General features: G+C 47.5%; 1 protein-coding gene and 1 long non-coding RNA gene across 5 annotated transcripts in view; both read left to right on the top strand.

Moving 5' to 3' along the window:
* The window catches only part of LOC135308226 (uncharacterized), a 110,341-nt gene extending 105,797 nt beyond the window's left edge, over positions 1-4,544 (top strand). Inside the window, exons 10-12 of the long non-coding RNA XR_010368764.1 lie at positions 2,182-2,249; positions 2,640-4,382; positions 4,482-4,544. This is a non-coding gene — a long non-coding RNA (uncharacterized LOC135308226). The remainder of the gene's footprint in view (positions 1-2,181; positions 2,250-2,639; positions 4,383-4,481) is intronic.
* A 1,437-nt stretch (positions 4,545-5,981) lies between these two features.
* CRBN (cereblon) overlaps positions 5,982-21,793 on the top strand; it is a 42,577-nt gene continuing 26,765 nt past the window's right edge. For 3 of the 4 annotated variants that reach the window (XM_064433125.1, XM_064433123.1, XM_064433124.1), the window contains exons 1-3: positions 5,982-6,108; positions 11,106-11,301; positions 13,851-13,986. The gene's annotated coding sequence lies outside the window, so the exon portion shown is untranslated. The remainder of the gene's footprint in view (positions 6,109-11,105; positions 11,302-13,850; positions 13,987-21,793) is intronic. The other variant, XM_064433126.1, reaches the window with a different exon arrangement.

The raw sequence follows: 21,793 nt of genomic DNA, 5'->3' as shown, positions 1-21,793 counted from the left end.
CAGCCTGGATGGCTCTGCGGTGACACCAGAGGTGTCCCTGGGACACCCAACCCCAGACAGGGAGGTGGGACACAAATTGCCTCCAGAGCTCCTTCCAGCCCTGGGGAATGTCCAGCCCTGTCCCTCCTCTTGCTTTGGCCAGGGGCAACCACAGGCTGCATTTCCTGAGGTGAGAAAGGCTGGGATTTCTGCTTCTTTCCAGCAGGTCACACCTTCCCCAGCTGCAATGGGTTTTCCTTGGATATTTTCTTGTCTTTCTACCACACATGCCAAATATCCCCATTTTTCCCTTTCCATCTGTAAAAGGCAGAGCTGTGGCTCCATCAGGAGCCATGGGGGGCTCTGGCTGCAGCATCCCTGCCCCTTTTGGGAGGCACAGCTCCTCTGGGGCAGCATAAATGGGACAAGGGGGAGCTCTGGGGAGCGTGGCAGTGGTGCCAGGGCTCCAGCCTGGCCCTGCTGTCCCCAGGGCTGTGCAGGGGGAAGGACACCCTGTGGCCACTCGTCACCTTCAGTGGCTGCACACCGCTGCAGCTCACAGCCAATTAATTTTATGAGTCCTATTTGTAGCTCCCGTTCCTCCTTATATAATGCTCATTTGTTTCAAATGAGCAGAGAGTGTGCCCCGGAGATTCTAAACATACCTCTTTATTAGTTCAAACAGAAACTGTTACCTACAGAAGCTAAACTTGGCACTAATGTACGAAATGAGATGAAGAGTTCCTTTTAAATCCCCTCCCAGGTGTTAGATAACAGGGACTGTGCTGGGAGGGGGAGCAGGGGACTGCAGAGTGCTGGGAACAGCACTTCAATCATCTCTTGGATTCATTTCTCCAGCAAGAAACAGATTAAACCCCAAAATGCAGGCACTGGGGGTGCACAGCAATCAGCCCTGCTCCCCCTTGTGTCACACTCACCAAATCTGGCCTCCCTCTGTCCTCCCTCCTGTGTCTCAGGAGCAGTTTTACAGCTGATAACCCCATTTGAATGGTCTTTATTTCTGTCACACCAGTGTCTCACACTGCTGAGCTTGCTGGGTGCCCTGGCTGGGATACGGGTTCCTATCTCCAAAATTCCCTTCATAGCCTGGGGGTTCCTCTCCCAAGGATATTTCTCTACAACCCAAAGTGTGAGAGAACCCAGATTGTTTGAGGTATTGAAGATTTTAACAAGCCAAGCTGGAAATGTTCAGTTTCCCTAAAAGCAGAGTTAGAGAGCAGGAGGAGGAGGGAGAGGGAGGAACCACAGCACAGCCCTGGGAATTCTGGCTGTGCTGAGTTGTGGCTGTGGCACCCTCCAAAACCCACATCCACAACTCCTGCCACAGGGTGACACATTGCTTGGACATCCCAGGAGGATTTTTCTCCAGACTGCAGCTGCTGGAAGGCCTGGGTTCAGCCACGTTCATTTTCTGTGCCACAGCCAGAAATGAGCAAGAGCAGAGGTTAGCTCTGGCATTTCTGCACTGGGAGAAGTAGGGCTGGGAAGAACTGGGGGTGTGGGAGAGCTGGGACTGCCCCAGGTTTGGAGGAAAGGGCTTTTTTAAAGGTTTTTTATTTTATTTGCAGGGACCCTCGTGGCAGGGAGGAATGATTAATCTGACTCCATTCTCAGAGGGCTAATTTATTATTTTGTGATACTATATTCTATTAAAGAATACCATACTAACTGTACTAAAGAATACAGAAAGGATACAGACAGAAGGCTAAAAAGATAATAATGAAACTTGTGACTCTGGAAAGAGTCCTGACACAGCCTGGCCCTGATTGGCCAAAGAGTCAAAACAACTCACACGAAACCAATGAAACAATCACCTGTGGGTAAACAATCTCCAAACACATTCCACATGAGCACAACACAGGAGAAGCAAATGGGATAAGAATTGTTTTTCTTTTCTCTGAGGCTTCTCAGCTTCCCAGGAGAGAAATCCTTAGCAAAGAGATTTTTCCAGAAAATATGAATGTGACAGCTTTTGGGGATGTTTTTAGCAAGGTGTTTTTTGCCATCCTCCAGCCCAGTTTACAGCTGGCTCTGTGTGTGTGTCAAAGGCAAATTCCTGACTGCCATGAGCAGCTCTTCCTGCAAAAGCTGTTAGTTGAATTAAGTTGCAGGAGTGTAGATGAGAAAAAATTGCTTTTCTTCTAAGGAATATGAGGATGTTTGTCAATTCCTCTCCATTAGGAGCCCGGTGCACTCGAGGCAGAGATGAAAAGTGAGGATCAGATGAAAGGATGGCAATGATCACTCAGGTAACTCAGGGATGTGGCACACGCTGTCACCATGGAGATCCCAGCACTGCTGGAACACTGGGGCACGTTTGGGCATCTCACTGCTCTGGGAATACTGAACCTGCCTGTGCAGTGCTGCTCTCCAGGCCTGGAATGGGTTTGGATGACTGGCAGCCATCAATTGATCAGATGGATGGATATTATGATTTTGAATCCAGGGATTATTCCAGGTGTTTCCATGTGCAAGGGGTGGAGTTCAGGTGTTCTGTGGCTGCTCAGGAAACTGGCTTTGACTGCTGCATGAATCAGGATAACATTTGCTGTGGCTTACCCCACATTCCTTGGATTTTTTAATTGTCTGTACACTCATTTTCCTGGATTTATGACTTGGAAATCCTCTCTGCACTGCAGCACCTGTTCCCAAGGTGGGTGGGCCCAGCCTTAACAAAGCTTTAAGCCAAGAAATACAATCAGATGTAGCTTTTTGGCTGTCTTTACAATCACCCACGTGTCTGGATATGGCTGGAATTTTCCAGGAGTTGGATGGATCCAATCTCTGATGGATTCAGGTGAGTTTCCTTATCAGGGTTGGCAGCAGAAAGGTGACTGTGGCTTTAAATGACATTAAAATGTGGCTCTCATCCTCCTGTGTCCCTAAAACAATTTAGTGCCACTGTAATTATTAGCATTCTCATTAAGAAGAGTTGAGCTGAAAACCAAGACACAAAGAAGCAGTGACTTCATCAGAGCCAGCAAATCCAGATAAAGCAGGTTCCTAATTCACTTCCATGCTTTCAAATAAATCCTCAGAGCATCAATTACTGTATCTCTTGTAAAGCAATTACTATCAGCCTCCATTGCTCCCCTTTACACATTTTAATTTAATCATTATTTTTGCTTTAAAATACAGGGTAAGGAATTTCACGGCTCCTCAGGAAGAACTAAAGCAGACAACAACAACAAAAACCCTGTAAAAGCAGAAATTACTTTCTTTTGTAATCAGGTTGATTAGACTCGTGTATAATCATACACAGCAGGTGGGAAGATTAACATTTCACTAATTCCTAGTGGTCATTACTGCAAGGAAATTTAATCTGCAGAGTTCACAAGGATTGCAGTTGCATGCTGGTAAAGCTCATTTAAAAGACAGAGCAAAAACAACACAACTTTGTATTCTGGAATCCAGTTTTGCTCTGAACTCTTTTGGCCTGCAGGCAACACACATACACCAGGATCTTCTACTTAATTGAGAAATAGATTTGTATTGATCAGGCCCACTTAACAAGCACATTCAGAGCTGTTCCTGCTCTCAGTTACTCGGGTGGGGAATGCAGGCAGACCCCAGAGGCTTGAGCTACCTGATAAAATAGATATTTTTACAGCACATGCATTTTTCTCTGTGGGGGCTGCGCTAGTACACAACACTGAGAGTCAGTTCTCATATTTGGATCAATTCAGAGTAGTTCTGCTGAAGCTGAACAACTTATTAATTTCTTCCTATGAAAACAAAAAGTGACATAATTATTGTGATCAGGTTCTGCTTCACTAACCTGGACGTGGGTTACTCCAAAATAAAATGCCTGGCAGCTCACAGGGAGCAGGTTCTGGTGATCTGCCATTCCTGCACCTCTGATCTCTGCATCCTCATTCCCAGCTGGAGCTTTCCCAGCCCCACCAGTGCTGCAGCGCAGCGTGGTCTGGGACTGAGCTGGGAATGCTTGAAGGGATATTGGAAGGGTAAATCAGGGTGACTGCTCTGCTCTCCCTCGTGTGGGGTCTGCCTGGGCTCTGTCTCCCAGCCGGGAGATGAAAGGGCAGAAGGGAAGGCAGAGCTGAGCCTAAACTGGGCAGGGTTTCTGGGTGGGAGTGGAAGCAGATCCCAGGGAAGCAGAGCCCTACCCAATTCAGGGCAACCCCAACGTCTGGGAATGACTGGCATCCATGATTCAGAAGGCTGAACAACTGCTTTATTAAAACTATACTAGATTACATTGATACTGTATTATAACTATACTAAAGAGAACTATACTGTATTATGCAAAAGATACTAAAGAAAAACCCATGACTGTCTGAGACAGCCTGGACACAGCTTTGAGCCAGCTGGCCAAGGGAACAAAACAACCTCAGCAGAATCCAACTGACAAATCACTTCAGGTAAACAATCTCCATAACACTTTCCACATGTGCAAAAACAGCAGGAGCAGAGAATAGAGATAAGAATTGTTTTCTCTTCTTCTCTCTGTGCTTCTCCAGGAAAACGTCCTGAGAGAGAATTGTGTTTCTCTCTGTTCAGAGAATGTGAATGCCGCGGGGCCTTGTGCTGCACCTCCTGCAGATCCCAAGGCACAAACCCACCAGGAAGCTGGAGAAGGATGGGGAGAAGAAACTCAAGCTGGTTTTGTTGGATTTGGGTGCTATTCCCACAGATTCTCCCTCCAGACAGAGCCAGAGGCCACTGAGCTTGGGTTCGATTGAACATCCCTGAATTTCCATCCCACAGAAAAGCAGGGAGTGGGAACGAGGGGCTCTGAAGTTGGGATGTCCCATCTTTGGGTTAAAAAGATGCTCAGGAGCCTCGTGGGGCTTGGGGCAGCCCAGAGCCAACAGGACAATGTCAAGGAGCTGACACTAACGAGGATAACAAAGTTAATGAGTAAACAATGAGGCAAGTTAGGCCATCAAACGCACAGTTAACGAGCCCCCTGAATCACCGGGGATCTGCTGCTTTAATGATGCTGTTGTGAAAGCGATGGCCCTGAGCTATTTCAGACCACGTACACTGAATTTTGGCTGACGCTTATCAGTTTATATGCAAGGAAATTTATAGCACGGAACTGAAATGAAACAGTGCTTTGGACAGGGAAAAATGGATTGCAGGTGCAAACAAGCATGAAATGAAAATCTACTAATGAGTTTCCATTAGCAGCTAAATACATAATCGAATAATTTTTAGCCAACGTAGAGCAATGAGAAAATCAATTTATTCCTCCTAAGTACTTCTCTATGGATTGATGCTCTAGCATAGCTCAGGCTGGTTTTGTTAAGTGAGAGCTGAGCATGGGTTTGCTTCTGCTGAATAAGAATGGAATGTATTGTCCTTGGAAACCCTAAATAATATAAGGTAAAATGTATGTAGTTATATATCTTAGTTAAAATAGTGCATTCCATCTGAAAGCCTCAGAATAAAACATTCCAGGAAAATGGACCAGCACTGGCACGTAATTGACTCAGAAATGTGCATTAGTGCAGTAAGGCTTGTTCTTCCCTGCTCTTGAAGCAACAGGATCCTCAATTTCCTTCCTCTTTGCCTTGAACAGCCTCTGGCCTGGGTTCTCTCTGCCTGGTGTTTCATACCTGATTCAATTATGGGAAATATTTTATTGAGTCCCTGGCACAGGTGCCCAGAGCAGCTGGGGCTGCCCTGGATCCCTGGCAGTGCCCAAGGCCAGGCTGGGCACTGGGGCTGGAGCACCTGGGACAGTGGGAGGTGTCCCTGCCATGGCAGGGTGGATGGGATGGGTTTTAAAGTCTCTTCCAATCCAAAGCACTCTGGGATTTGTGTACAAATTCAGTAGAAAGCACATCTCAAAATACTTTGTTTTCCTAAGAACCTGTTTCTATCTGGGAACTTGAAACCAGAAAGAGCTGTAAATTGTCTGGATATGGCTGGAATTTCAAAAGCTCATTTAACTCATTTTGTCTAAGGAAATGCCCATATTTTGGACCCATCTAAAGGCAATTTCTCATTTCCAGTTGGCTGTGTGTCAAACCTTAGTGTGCTCCACAGCAGGCAGATGAGAAAATCAGTATTTCCACATCTTTCTGCAGAGCTGGGAATGCTGGGGGAGCCTGGAGATGCCCACCTGGATGCCCTGTGCAGGTGAGTGGTGGCAGGTGAGAAACCAGGGACACTAGAAAGCCAAATTCATTAGGATACACTAATTAATTGTCTCTCTGTCACCTCTTCAGCTGAGGGAAGTTTATCTTCCTTCCCATCTCCCTCTAACACTCTAAATGAGAAACAAATAAAAATTTTATCCCCTTCCATAGCCCCTGCCATAACCCCGTGTGTCAGGCAGCATCCTTTATCTGGAACTCTCACATTTTCATTGCCTGAATCACCAGATGCATTCATCAGCCCTGACAAATGCCTCCAAAGCACTAAATCACACCACTCCATCTCAATGGGCTACATAATCATTGTCAGGCTCACCATAAATCTGGGAATATCTCTGTTTTACACTGCAATATCTCCAGCTTCTACCAGGGCTGAGATACTGCCAGGGAAAACTGGATCTTAAGTTAGGTTTAAGAGTTTTTCAGTCCCTTAAAAATTTGATAAACTCATCAATTTCTGTCAGGCTGGTTTATCTTTAGGAAAAAAAAAATTTCTACCCACAGGAATAACTCATAGACTAAGAGATTGTTTCCCAGAGTAAGGTAACGTCTTAGTAAATACAAAAATATAGAGGGGGGAAAACTATTCCCTGCTCTCCTGGGAAGCTGCCAGCTCTGTGCCCTGAAATTCCAGAGGACCCACAGCTGCCCGAGGGTGGCACTGGAAGGGGATGGCAATATCCAGCTATTCTATTCTATTCTATTCTATTCTATTCTATTCTATTCTATTCTATTCTATTCTATTCTATCCAGTAGAATATAAACTATTTATCTTAGTGTTTAGACAAATGATTTTTAACAAAATTTAGGGTAATTTATATTGAACAACACTTAAACTTGGAATTAATGAACTCTGGTGGCAAGGAATAATGAACTTAACAGAATATCAAAGTGATAAAATGTAACTTAAGAGTACTTAGACCTAAACATAGTGAAACTCAACTTTGCTTGATCTTATCAACACTCAAATTATTGAAGGTTATTATATATAAACGTTTTAACTTATTTTGATATTATTAACACAAAAGGTACTGAAAATTTGAACAACCTATGCCTAAAATAAAACCAGAAGGATTTTGCTGAAGGAATTGCAGACGGGGTTTGATACAGCTTTTGTGATTTTATGAGATCTAGATTTGGGTGCAGGAATGCAGCAGAGCATCCCCTTCTGGCTCTGGCTGGCAGGACCTGCCCACGAGGGCACTGCCAGGACAACGCTGAGGCCATCCCAGGTCAAGCTTTGGGATTGCTTAAAAAAAGGAAAAGTTGGGCTCTGGACACACGAGCAAAATGCCCTGAGGATCCCATAAATCAGCTGATATGGGAGAGCCTCCTCTCCTCTGCACTGAAAGCCATGCCAGGGAGCTTGATAACCTTAATTAACGAGCTCCTCGTTCTGTGCCAGGGAGGGCAGGGAGGTGCTGCTGCCTCAGATAACCTGGCTTTGTCCAGGGGCACACACAGGTCCTGCCCCACTGTGCCATGAACTGGTTTCACTTCTGTGGGGCTGCTGCTGCATGGTCAGGGTTTAAATACATTTAAATCACACAATCCCAGAATGGTTTGGGTTGGAGGGACATTAAATCACACCCAGTGCCACCCTGCCATGGCAGGGACACCTCCCACTGCCCCAGGCTGCTCAGAGTCACAGCCAGCCTGGCCTTGGGCACTGCCAGGGCTGCCCACCCTGCCAGGGAACAATTCCACCCCAATATCCCATCTCCTGCTGCCCTCTGGCAGTTTAAATCCATTCCCTTTGCCCTGTCACTCCATCCTTTTAAAAAGATCCTCTCCACCCTTCTTGTTTCATTTTAAAACAATTTTCATAGAGAAGCAGGTACATAAACATTGCCTCTTCAGTGTTTCTAACCCAAATTCAGAAGCCTCGTGTCTGTGTGTAGGATTGCTGTGTGGGTATGTAGGAAGTCTTTGTTTTCAGTTCATACATGAATCTTGATGTTTTAAAAGTGTATTTATATGCACCTACTTTCCTACACATCGTGCCCAAAGCAAGGATCCCACTCACTGCTCTTGCAGCATTTCCTCAGCTCCTGCTGAGTGCTATTTACTGCATTTTTAATTTTCAGCCAGGTCAAAAGGGAGACTTGCCTGGGATTTCACTGGGGTTTTGCCACCCAGTTCCCCCTGAAGCTGAGTATGTGATTTTGCTGTTAAAAAAAAACCAAAAGAGATGCTGATTTTGCAAGAATGCAAAAGCTGTGCTGATCTCAGTGGGAGTTGTGTCTCTGGAGTGATTAAAGACCAAAGGCACTGGTATGGAACCAGCCTGGGGTCTGGGCTCAGTGTGCTGAGCTTCCAGAGAGATTCCCTGGCTCAGGTATTTTGGGAAGAAGGATCTCTCAAACTGCCATGCCTGTAGATAACTTCCAGTCCTATTTCCCCCACCATCATCTGATTTACTCCAGTGATAGATCCAACGTGCTGTGTAAACATTTATTTCTTTGACACCCCCGTTTGCTGTTAGAAAAATGCCCAAAGCTGGGACCTGTTCTGGCAAGTGACAGGTGAGCACTCAGCCCTGTGCAGGATCTGTGAGTGGGATGCCTGGGCAGAGGGAAGTGTCTTGGGCTGGAAATGTGACATGTGGCAGGGGTGTGTATCAGTTACCATCTGTCAGAGCTGGGGCAGTTCTCTGCTGTTATCTTCTGTTCATTGGGCAGTTTTCTTTATCTCTCCCACAACCAATCCTCCCTCCAGGAGATCTCTGTTGTTAATGTGCCATTAATTACGAATTATCTTCTGTTCATGGCCAGTCCCTGCATGGCAGAGAAAATTCCATCATGCCACTGGGAGATGCTCCACGGGGAGATCCCATCCCAGCCATGCTCTGAGGCTCCTGTGCCACCAGGGCAGGCAGGATGATGGCTCTGGAGGCTGTGCCCTCCTCCCTGGCTGCTGGCAGGAGCTCAGGAGCAGCAGACAGGGCTGGAGAGCTGCAGGGCTGCTCCAGAGCTGCTCCAGAGCTGCTGGAACACAGACTCCTCTCTGCTGCTTTCCACATAAAGAGCATTTTGGAAGGAGCAGAAAAATGCTTTGTGCAATTCAAAACCCCCAAAAGGACTTGGGCTGGTAGGATGTAAATAACGAAATGCCCAAATCAGCTTTGTCTCCTTGGAAGAGATCCAGAACACAGATGCTGGTGGGTGGTTTGTGTTTCGAGTGGCTCTGTCCTTCCTGGCCCTGCTGCTCTGCCCTGACACCACAGTGCCACGCTTGATTTATCCAAGTAATGGTCTTTTGAAGAAAAATGCTCCTTTGCTCAGGGCTGAGGAATGGCTGAAGCAGGGAAACAGCACTTGGAGGTTTTCCTGGGAGGTCACAGTGAACAGTGCTGGTCAGGCCCTGGGAGCTGCTGATGCTGCTCACCCTCCAGGCAGGGCTCAGCTGCAGCTCTTCCTGTTCAAAACCCCCAGACAACCTCCCTCTCTGCAGGGTGGAACGGGAACTTGCATTTTTCCTGATTTCTACACAGCAGCACGTTAACCCCAGGATGCACAGCAGCTTTTCCACGTGGGCAGCTGTCCAGCCCGGTGTGATTTCAAGTGAAACCATCATCACTGGGATGGGGCGTGGCACTGGCAGCTTTGGGAAGCTGAGGAGAAGGAGATTGTTGTCACCTAGATGGGCCCAGAGCACTCCAGCTGTCCACTGGCAATGTTTGGGCCAGGGTGGATGGGCTTTGGTTCCTGTCAGGGCTTCAAGTGCAAACCTTCACTTCTGTGTTCATCAAAATCAAATCTAGATCATTAGGAGGCAGCTCTATTGTTGGCACCTGGTTTGTTCTGTTAAAATATAGCTATCTTTTTAAAATTAGTAATTATAATAGTCATTTAACTATGTGGAATAATCACAGTTACTGCTCTGACTTTTTAAATGATAATAATTATAATTAAAAGGAAAGGAAGTGACTTTATTGCTGGCCAAATGGAGCCATCATTGATGAGATACAGCTTTTCAACTGGGCTAAACATTCTGCCCTGCAGGAGCTTCAAGAACAGTTTTATTCCTTTAAATTCAATGATTTTTGAATGAAGAGGATTAATCAGCCACTGCTGAAGAACATTCAGCTGTTCTTTCTGCTGCTGCCACAAGGAATCTCTTCCCTTTACGTCTACAAAGAGTTTTTACCAAAGCCCCATTTTGTTCAGAGGTTTGTGCTTAGAAATTTGTGAGAGGTTGAGGAATTGGTGTGAAGTGAAGGGTACTGCATCCACCCAAGACAAACTGAGTCCACCTAGGGGTTTTGTGTTCAAAAAATGAGTGGGGCTGTGTGAAAACAAATTACAGCAGAAATAAATGATGAGATGGGAGATCTGAGGTGGGCTGGGAGGAGGCAGGAGTGGGAGTGGGGAAAAAAATTGCAATTTTTCCACGGCAGCTCAGCAGTCCCCTGTGTGCAGCCTAATTTCAGAGATAATTGGTACATGATTTCCTGAATAGAATCCATTGTTATCTGTGCCCTGCAAACCCAACAAAGGCCTGGCTAATTCTGGATGACCAGGGGGTGATTCCGAAGTTACACCTCACTGAGGGTGAGGACTGGTTAATGATCTTTAAAGATCACATCAGTTAATTGGGAGCCTGGGCACCAAGGGGGCTGTGTGCAGCTGCAGCAGCCCTGGTGAGTTCCAGAGCTGGCAGCAAGGAAATGCTGCTGGTCACACCTCGGTGTGCCAGGATCAGCCACTGCTGGAGGAAAAGCAGGGGGTAATTCACTGTTTTGGGTGCAGAACTGCTCCTGAACCCTCCGAAGGGCTCAGGGAGCTCCTCCCTGAACAGGGAACGTGAGGCAGGTTTGGAGCAGGGGGGAATCCCCATCCAGAACAGGCTCATCTCCAACAGGACATTTGGGAATGATGGGAGCTGCTGGGCACTCCATGGGCTGGAGGTAAAAAAAAACCCACAATGGAAAAGTACCAACACTCAGGAGATGCTGCTGCTGTTTTTCCTGTTTTCCAGGGTTTTCCTTGCTTCAGGTGGGATTCTCCACTTTAATGAAGCCTTTGGTTGATGGATGGAGAAGGGTGGAGTCACATTTCTCTGTGGTTTCCAGGAGAAAAGGAGGGAACAACCCCAAAACTCCTCTCCAAAATTCAGAGAGATCAGTAGGTTGAAATAACCTGATGAAAACCCACAGCTCACCCAACCAAATCAGGTAAATGATTTTCACTTTACTCAAAATCATTTGTGGATTTAGACAAAATTTGTTGAAGAAGTAGCAACAAAAAGGAAAGAAAATAATGAGAAGAACCAACAGCTTTGAGGTGTTTCTGGTTTTGGTTTGAAAATGGTGCTTCCATTTCAGAGGTATGGAATTGACTCCCAATTTAAGCAGTCCTGTGGTGTTTAAATTCAATAGAAAGGTAAAACTCGCTTAGAAGCTGTTTTTTAAAATCCTGCTCCCTCTTTTTTGGAAGCCTGGAAGGAACATAAAATGCAGTTCTCAGCAGAAGGATGTAATTGGGAGGAACTGTAATGGATGGGCTGTGTTTCTCTTTGAAGTTCCCATTGATCAGTGCTGCTGAGACGATTTTTCTAATCCATAACTCAGGAACATGAAGGAATTGTCACTTAATACTCTGGGTGTTTGTGTTTCACCTCCTAAGAAAACAGACTCTGGCCTTGATTCAAGCTGTTCTGTGTAAAGTGGGGAAGAATCACCCAGTTCTAGTGGGGTTTTTTAATATAAATTTTCCTCCTGTTAACCAAAACAGTTCTGTGATTTCTTTTTTATGTCTGACTTTGGTGTAAGAAAACTCCATCTAATACCTTCTGCTCCAAGAATGTGCTTCCAGCCAGTGGAGCAGTAATTAAGAGATGATTCCCCCCCTCCTCTCCACTGGAGAGGCAGCTTGTGTTGAAAAACCAACCCTTCACAAGGAGGGAGAACCATCTGTCCTCCCTCTGAGGAGAGAGATCATTTTTTTATGCTCACATTAGCTGAACCTCCGTGTAATAACTCGTTTCCATGAGGAAAGCACCCACTGGGATGAATTTCCATGCCCCTAATTGCCACAGCTCTGATGGCAAAGCTGCCAGAGGAGCTCTGGCCACAGCTGCTGGGAAGACCAGGGAGTTCCAGTCAGATCCTTGACCAGCCCTGGGACCACAGGAACAGAATTCCTCTGGAATTGTGGATGTGCAGCAACAATGTCCTGGTGGTCCCAGTGCCACTTGTGCTGACAAATCACCTTCTGTGCACAGCCAGCACAGCAAGGTTGTGATCTCTGCATGTCATTATCTCAGCTGAAACCAAACGCCCTTGGCAGGAATTTCTAAAGAGAAAACATTGGAGACTCTGAGGGTCTCACATAAATTCCTGCTGGATCCATGTGAGTTCTGGATATGAGGGCTCCTGGCTTGGAGAAAAGGGGGAACACTCAAACCCTGGGGGCAGGTACTCGAGTTCCTGACCCTGTTTTGATAAGAGAAGGAAAAGTTATGCTCCTGCTTGAGGAAATGATGGTGATCCAGAATTCAGAATAACAGTCATTAATAAATAATGAGGAGAGTTGTGAAGAAAATGAATTTTTCAAGGACTCTGAAGAACATCTTTGGAGCTGAGGTCTGGAACCTGCAGGAGGTACAACCTTCATCCCACTGCACATCGATCAGAGGTTTGGTAATTAGCTGCTTCTGAAATATCTTTTGCAGCTGATCTGATATTAGTGGAGTGGTTTGGAGCAATACTTTCCACTGGTTTGTCCTGGTTTGAAGAAAAAGAAGGAAAATGTGATTTGTTCTACCAGATGGCCTTCAAGCAGCAGTTTTTTTTATGGCTGATGTATTTGTAATGTGGGTTTGTTCTGCTACTTACCCCTGCTTTTGCATTTCTTTATCAAGGACTGACTAATAATTCTTCCTAACAGCCTTTTGGGTGGGTTTGGCATCTATTTTTGCCCCAAAATCTCTGCATCCTTCTCCCTTTCAGAATCCTCTCAAATCCCTCTGGTGCTCAGACACTTGAGGACAAGCTGTGGCCATTGTGTAAGTGCAGAGCACAATCCAAATGGAAATGAAAACAATTAAATATACATGACAAGCAGGTATTTAGACGAGCCTGGATTTCTTAATGGTTCATTTCCACCTTTCAACTGAATTAAATGTTGCTTTCATCTATTTTTAAAGGAATGTCTATTTTTTGTCAGGAGCTGCCCTGCTCCATCTGTGCCTCAGATGGTTTTGCCTCATCCCAAGGACAGCCCCACTGGCTGTGTCAAAACCATGAGATTTTTATGGCACCACGGATGAGGATTCACTCAAACCAGGGCTCTGTTACCTCCAGGACCCTTTGGAAAGTCAAATCCTCTGTAAGAAATCATTGTTTTTATTAATTATGTGGTCCTGGCACTTATGGCATGGATTTTGGGACCTGCTTCTCCCAGTGCCCCTCAGCAGCTGGAAGCTTTGGGGGCTTCAAGTGCTGCCTGTATCAAACCCATTCCTGGTAATCCAAGACCCAGCCTGTGCTGTGCTGAAATTCCCACATCCATGGCTGGAATTCTGCTTCCATTCCCATATCTATGGCTGGAATTCCCACATAAATGGAATGTTTCTGTTCCCATATAAATGGCTGAGCAGGATGATAGGAACTGCTCAAGGGGCTCTTGGGAGTCGCGCTGCTCCCATCTTGGGAATCTCATTCTCATTGTCTGAAAATCAGGGACTGGGAAAACAAAAAGTTAAGGTTTTTTTGCCTCTTAGTGACAGGTAAAATGAGGGGAATAACGAGAGGAAGAATGACTGGAACATGCAGCACGTGAAGAAGATATTTGCATATCCCTCTTTTGGGTGGCTCAAGTGGACGTGGATCACGGATCTGTCTCCTTTGATGGAACAGGTACTGGGATTGGAGTTCTGAGGGAGATTTCATGGATTCAAAGCCTCCCCTGGGTTTGAATGGATGCAGGTATGGGTGCCCTGCTGGCCCTGGGCATTCCTGGCTCCACAGCCTCTCTAGAGGCAGAACCTCTGCTGTAATTCCCAGGCTGGGAGATGAATATCCCTTGGCAGCTTCCCACGAGTCCGTATTGATCCGGGCAGCGCTGCCCTTTTGTTTTGTGCTGAACAACCCAGGTTTGCAACTGAGACCTGTCAGGAGCTGAGGGACTTAACAGGGCACGTTGGAAGGAACAGGGCCATAAATTCCCCAGGAATTCACGCCGTGGTTAACGCTGGGGAGGAACAGGCTGCACACAAACGGCCCTGCCATGCAAATCCCGATCGATGCGCTGACAAATATCCTGCTGCATCCTGCTGCCTCACTCAATATTTCTTCAGATAAACGGAATTCGGGAGGCAGGGAAAGGCAGAACGTTCCACCTGAAGTGGTGCATGGATGGGAGGTATTGTGGAACTAATCAGGAGTGGATGGATGAGCTTTGTGGCTGCCTCGCTGATATTTCATATCTCTGCTGCTGAACTGTATTCAAAGGGCTCTAATTGGAAAGGGGCCTGCTTGACATGTAAAGCATCTCTTCTCCTGTGTGTGTGTGTTCTGAAAAGGCAGTACAATATCTTTTCCTGGGGATAAATCCAGGAATTGACAGGAATCTAGGTCAATACATTGATTAAGGGAACAAAGAACCCTCTTCCAGAAATTTCCCCTCAAGCCCCACGACTCCACCAGCACTGCCCAGCATCTCCACCTTTCCAAGGGCTCTTTGGAGCACCCAGCTCTCTGTGCCCTGCATCTCCCTCAGCTCCTCAGGTGTCTCCAGCTCTCTGTCCTCTGCCACTGTCACCCAGCTCAGCCTCAACACCCCCTGCTCCTCTGAGCAGAAGATGGTGTCTGCAGAGGGGCAGAGCCTTCCAAAGCCTGGCCAAAGTGTTTTAATGTTGGGTGTCCTTGCTGGCTGATGTTGGACAGGTGGGAAAATCAGGAAAAAATTAATGTTTGATGTGCAAAAGGAACTGTAAAGTAGGGTGCCCACAGAAGCTGTGGCTGCCCCATCCCTGGAGGGTCCAGGGCCAGGTTGGATGAGACCTGGAACAACCTGGGATGGTGGAAAATGTCAGGGGGTGGAGCTGGATGAGCTTTAGCTGGAGGGGACCTCCCCACTCCAGAAGGGAGCTGCCTCTGCTGGAGAGGGATTCTCACTGAGCTCCCACTGCTGTGTGAGCTGGGAATTTGGGGGAGGTTTGGGGGGGTGACAAACACTGCAAGGAGAAACTTGGACTGACACTTGACAACTCCTCTGTTTTGTAAATTCCAGAGGAATTTGAATTGCATGGCGTTTTTCACTTGCTAATGTTGCAGACTTGTTATTTTTCCCTTTTCCACATATTTTAAGCTTATGGCATTCCATAATTTTTTATCACTCTGTCCTTGGGAAGGAACAAGCAGAGAGCAATATCTCAGGAATAATTCCCTTGCAACGGCAATCTGCTTTTGCCTGCAGACAAAATAATCCAAACCATGTTAATAGTTTTAATTTCCAGTGGTGTAAGAGCTGGTGCTTCTGGAAAGGTGATCTTTAAACCTGTGCTGAACTCAGGTGCCTCCAGAAGAGCTCTGTGGGAGCTCCAGGTTTGTTAGTGGAGCAAAATATTGGAGCTACAAGCTTGTCTGGAAATACTTTATAGAAAAGCAACTAGAGTAACCAAAGCAGGTTTAATCTGAAAGGACTTTGGGGGGATTTGGTCCTGGGCTGGTTGAAGCTAAGGAAGGGCAGGAGAAGCCAAATGTTTAAGGAGGGCTGGAAGGGAATATCAGGCAATGGCAGGAGATGGTTAAACAGTAAACAACTGCTGAAGGCAGGGATTGAGAGATGTAAAAAGAAATTAATGGGGGGGACAAAGGGTTGTAATGAAGCTCTGAGAGGATGTGGTCAGCTGTGCCAGTGGGATTAAGTTCTGTGCCATCAGGGGTCAGTGGCTCCTGGGGCTGTCCCCAGCTCCTGAGGCAGGTGACACGCTCAGGCAGAGCCAGAAGCTGCTCCAAACTGGTGGTGGAAAACACAAGTCAAACTGAAACTCATGAATGTTTTGGTGGGGAGGCGGAGAGAAGAAAATGTGGGTTTTTCTCTTAATGCCAGCTGGTGCATTTTCTTTCATGGAAGAGGAGGAAGAGGAGGGAGGGAGGAGGTTCATTCTCCCATGGGAGAGGAGGAGGATGGAAAGTTGCTGAGGAAACCATTGGATTTCCTGGCATGATGTGATGGGGGAATTTGACCATCCTTCGATAGCAACAAAAATGCACAAAATTCCATTTAATCCTGGTTCAGGAGAGCTGAGGGAGCTCTGTGCCCTCAGAGAGGAGTGGGAATAGCAAAGGTGTGGCCTTTAGGGACCTTGGAGGCAGCACAAGGTGAGAGGAGCATCCCTGCTCTCCATCCATCCTGTGAGGTGAGGCAGGGACACAGAGGGACAGCACAGCAACAGCTCCCTGGAGCTGCTTTCCTTCTCTTGCCATTGCCCTCCATCTCCACTGCAGGGAATGCTCTTAGGGCACTGAAAATAAGCAGCATCTCTTTTCCTGCCATTTCCCAAGAGCACTCCCAGTTTCTGGGAGCCCTTGCAGGAGTGCCAGGCCCTGGAGGTGCCCCCACACTGCTGCTGCCTGGCTTGGCATCCCAGGCTCCTGGCAATCCCCTCCAGATGGGGCTTTTCCCTCCATTTCAGTGGGAAAAGCCCCATTTCCCCTCCCTGCCCTGAGTGCAGCTCTCCCCATTCCCATCTCTGTGCAGTATAAATCCCACTTCAGCTCCGTGAGATCTTCTCTGGGCTCTGTGAGCTGCTGTGCAGCCACTCTGCTGCTGGGAGCATTTGGAGCCCTTCCTATTATTTGTCTTTATTCTAGGGAATAAATGCTCGGCATTTGCTGCCCAAAAAATCCCCCTCAGCAGCAGAAATTAGCACAGGCACAACAGGCAGAGGTGGAAACACTCTGGAAATGCCACACTGGCTTTTCCCCAACGACAGTGGTGACATTTTGGATTGACAGGATCCAAACCATTGTGGGAGTGCTTCAGGCAGCACAGTGAGGGGTGGGGTGTCCCTGCTCCTCAGCTTCCCAGCACTTGTTTTTCTGGATCTTCTGTGTGCAGGAGATTCCCCCCAGTTGCCACTCTGGCTGCTCTCTGGTGTTTTATTTAGAAAATTAAGTTGCTGTGCAGTGTCCAGTGATGGTGTTTAACCCTGGGATAACATTTAAATGTGGAACAGCAAAGCAAGCTGGGAGGAACCTCTCACAGTGAGGCGAGAGCACACTCATTTACAAAAGTACTTCAGTAGGAATTAAAATAAAATTTCCATTTTCTACCCCTCATTCTGATCCTCATTGTCATTAACTTACTCCAAACCCCAACTGGAGTAAATCATTCTGTCTTCCAATTAACTTCCATCCTCCAGACAACATAATGGGACTGATTTCATTCAACTCTGTGGTTTAATAAACATCTAAACAATCCTTTATCTCCGAGCCACGCAGAAATGTGCACTTGTGGTGTACTGAGCACGAGGTAATGGGCAAGAGGAAAATTACTGGAGAGATTTCATCTTGGGTTTGGTTTCCCAGCTCACCCTGGCAGCGATGGGCAAGGCCAGGGCTTGAGCTGCTCTCCCACAAAATTCCATGGAGGAAGTGCTGCACTCCTGTTCCAAACCCTGGGGTTTTTGGCTGCCTAAGCACAGGCACTGCAGGGGCAGCTGGAGGCTCAGCAGCCCAGAGGAGGCAGGGATGTAGCAGGGACTGTGAAATGTGATTATTTCCATCACAGACAGGGCTGGGATGCTGGGACAGGGGCTGGAGGACTCGGGGTTCTGGGATCAGCCACGGGCATGTGCAGAGGGCCCAGCTCAATCTGAGGAATAAAAGCCATCAGAGTGATGTGAGTTGAACAACACTGAACAGAAATGTGCTGTTAAATTATTCAGTGTTTAAAAAATGAGAACATGGCTGAAGGGGCAGGGTTCTGCTGCCAGAGTCCCAGCACAGGGCAGCAGCAGGACAGGGACCCCACTGAGGGTTCTGCTAAGAGGGGCAGGTTTGTACAACTGGCCCTGGGCACGAGGCTGGCAGCACCTTGTAAAAAGGGAATTATCCTGCTGCTGTCACTGCAGAGGGCTCTGTGTGCTCCCAGGGTCCTGCATGGCCACTGTGGGACAGGGCTGAGTGCTGGTGATGACCAGGAAAGGGAATGTTAACAGTGAGGAAATGGCATTGTGCCTGATTTTTCCTTTTGGGTATTGTCTCCAGGAGAGCTTGAGATGTGTGGTCAGGGAGGAGAAAGAGTGTGGTGTCACTTATCACAGAATCAGAGAGTGGTTTGTGTTGAGAGGGACATTAAAACTCATCCCACCCCAGTGGAAGGGACACCTTCCCCTCTCCCAGGTGGCTCCAGCCTGGCCTTGGGCACTTCCAGGGATCCAGGGGCAGCTCCAGCTGCTCTGGGAACCTGCTCCAAACCAGTAACTAAACTGGTGGCTCTTGAGGCTGGAATTTCAGCTTCTGTGGCCTGTTCCAGCCCAGCCTGTGAAATGAAATGGGCTAAATCCATTCCAGTAATGAATGTCTTTGAAGAAGACCATCTCCTCAAAGGGTTCCTGGAGCAGGGAAGAAGAAAGACTGGATTCCTGAGCTCTGCTAATTACTGGCCTGGAGCTGGCCTGTGGTGTGTGAGCCCCAGGCTCTGAGGTGGAAGGTTCTGGTTGGCATCACCCACCATCAGGAGCCTTGGGCTGAGCACTGTGGAAATCCTTCTGCTCCATTTTATGCCTGACAGCAAAAAGGAGAGTTTATTCCTGAAGTAAGGAGCTCCAGCCCTGCCTGAGCTGAGGGAAGGCATCTGCAGAGGCCAGGCTGCAGTGGAATGCAAACAGGGCCACATTGGCAAAAATGAGGAGTTAATTTAGTGGTGAATGCTCGGATGTTTTTTCCCAGATGTGTTTGCAGAGCCATTAAGAGCTGTGTTTAATCTCAGCTCCATTTGCAATCTGATGCACATTATGCTGCCTCCACACCGAGCAGCAGCAGTTAATGGCACTGGATGGCTCTGCCCCTCCAGGAGAGGCTGGAAGAGCTCTCTGTGTCCAGGCTGCTCTTCCAGGGCTCTCTGGAGCCAGCTCTGACCCCAGCCCAGGGCTGAGGCTGTTCCCTGCCTGTGTGTGCCACACTTGCACGCCATCATTTGGGACTGGATGAAAAAACTTCCCTGAATTAGTAATGACGTTTTTATTTTTAAGGGACTCAAGCACAGGCAGCACTTTAAAAAATGAATTTTAGGTGATTTCTTTCTGCTTGGATGCTCAGAGCTGCCTGAATATTGTCTGTTAAAGCTGCTGCAACTTCTGTCTCTAATGGAGGTGCTCACGCTCACTAAACTGTTTGGCAAACACTGGCTGTCGTGGCTCATCCTCCTGATTAAATCCCATATTTGCATTTCCTTGGATATACAAAGAAAAAGCAAATCGGCAATGAGCAGCACAGTTAGAGCAGGAATTAGCAAACAGGGATAGAGGAATAACTGCTGGTTTGGAGATGCTACACTGCAGAGGCAGCCATGCATGCAGGGCCTGTGCAGCAGAGCATCCTGCATCCCACAGAGCATCCCTCAGAGCATCCTGCATCCCTCAGAGCATCCCACAGAGCATCCTGCATCCCCCAGAGCATCCCTCAGAGCATCCTGCATCCCTCAGAGCATCCCACAGAGCATCCTGCATCCCCCAGAGCATCCCCCAGAGCATCCTGCATCCCTCAGAGCATCCCACAGAGCATCCTGCATCCCTCAGAGCATTCCTGAGAGCATCCCTGCATCCCTCAGAGCATCCCTGCATCCCCCAGAGCATCCCAAGCCACCCGGGGATCCCAGTGCCAGGTGGGTGCTGCCACAGGAGCAGGGTGGCCGTGCCCATTCCCTGCCAGCTGTCCCTGGGGATGCCCACGTGGACACGAGCACTCCAGCTCAAGTGGAAGGTGCCGTGTGGGGTTTCTTTCTTTGTCCTTTTCCTTTATTTCATCAGAAGGATGGGAGGCAAAGTTTGATGTTTTAACACTTGGCCTACTATTAGCTGGGGAAATCTAGCAGATGTGCTTCATCATCTCAAAGATATGAGCAATCTCCAGCTCTCTGCTGTTAATGTGGGGAGATTGACTCAAAGTGTTTTGCTTCAATGGCTCTTAAGAAATTCACAGTTCATTTCCAATCATTAAAATAATTAGTGCTGTGCTCTGCCTCCTCTGAGGACAGAGTGTAGGGCCAGCTGCCCTGGGTGGGAGTGAGGGCTGAGCTCCCTGCTCAGCTTGGAATGGGAATGATGCTGAACCTGCCTGGGGGACCCAGGGGAAGGCCCAGCTTAAAGGAGGACTTGGGGGCTTAAATGGCTTTGAGGGGCCCTGGCCCCAAAGGAGCACATGAAAAACTGCCCCGTTTGTTCTAATGAGGCTGCTCCTGTGATACAGAGAGTGCCATAAATAAGTGATTACAGGGCTGAGCCAAAACCAATCACAAGGATTAGATCTGACTCGTGGGATCAAGAGAAGTCCTTGGTTTTACTGGAGGCAAGGGAAAAAGTCTGTTCTTTGATGGATCCCATTTCACTCTACAAAGAGGTCTTGGAAAATAGGAGTTAAGCCAGTGTTGCTGCTCAGGGGAGGGGAAGGATGTCAGGGAGCTCTAGAACTGCACTTCTCTTTTAATATTGTTTCTGTAACCAGTGCTTATCTAAAAGGCTTTAATCTTTTTGGGAAAAGCAGAGATATTCTTGCAGTTCTGGTGTTTGGCAGCAAGATCTGGAAGGTATTTCTGTAAACTGGCTTGAAATGGATAGAATTTGGCTCAGGAGAATTGCTGAGCCAAAGATTTTCTGTGCATTGGCAGTTTGGGGAGGTGAGGTTTGTAGGGTGGAGCTCTGCACAGTTTGGGATGGGCAGGAATGGGGTATTAGAGGCAGGGCAGTAGAACCACAATGCAAAGGGGCTTCAGGAACATGCAGGGGGCTGGAAACCTGACAGCTGTTGGGTTTGAACTCAAACCAAACGTGAATCAAAGTGAAAACCTCTCTGTTTGCCCCATGGCAATGCAGGGTCTGAGGGGCCAGGAGCCAGAATGACTCTGGAATGGGGGAATGGCTCTAAGCTGAGCAGTTCCATTGGGTATTTGGAGGAAATCCTTCCCTGTGAGGGTGTGAGGCCCTGGCACAGGTGCCCAGAGCAGCTGGGGCTGCCCCTGGATCCCTGGCAGTGCCCAAGGCCAGGCTGGGCACTGGGGCTGGAGCACCTGGGACAGTGGGAGGTGTCCCTGCCATGGCAGGGGTGGAAGCAGAGGATCCACTCACTTTGAGGATTGAAGAATTCAGGTGTTTGGGAAGTTTCCATTCACTATTCCCTTATTTAACTTGGATAAGTGTCACCCATTGGAGCTTTAGGAAGCCAGGCTGTGAGTGTGCCAGGAAAAGAGGAAGCAATAAAAAAGGTTGTTGAGACACTTATCCAACGCTGAGGGAATTTTCAGAACAGCTGTAGTTGAGTAATTATGAGCAGAACCCTTGTTTCCACTGAAAAATAATGTATATTAGATTATTCCCTAATGATAAAGATTATTTAAAAGACAAAAGCTATAGAATAATAGACATTAGCAGATGTATCTATTTCCAAAATCCCTGAAACCAGACTTAAATCTTGGGAGTTATTCCTCACCTTTAGCAGA

Source organism: Passer domesticus, chromosome 9 (assembly GCF_036417665.1).
Source record: "Passer domesticus isolate bPasDom1 chromosome 9, bPasDom1.hap1, whole genome shotgun sequence".
Lineage (NCBI taxonomy): Eukaryota > Metazoa > Chordata > Aves > Passeriformes > Passeridae > Passer > Passer domesticus.
This window is presented reverse-complemented; position numbering and strand designations above follow the sequence as displayed.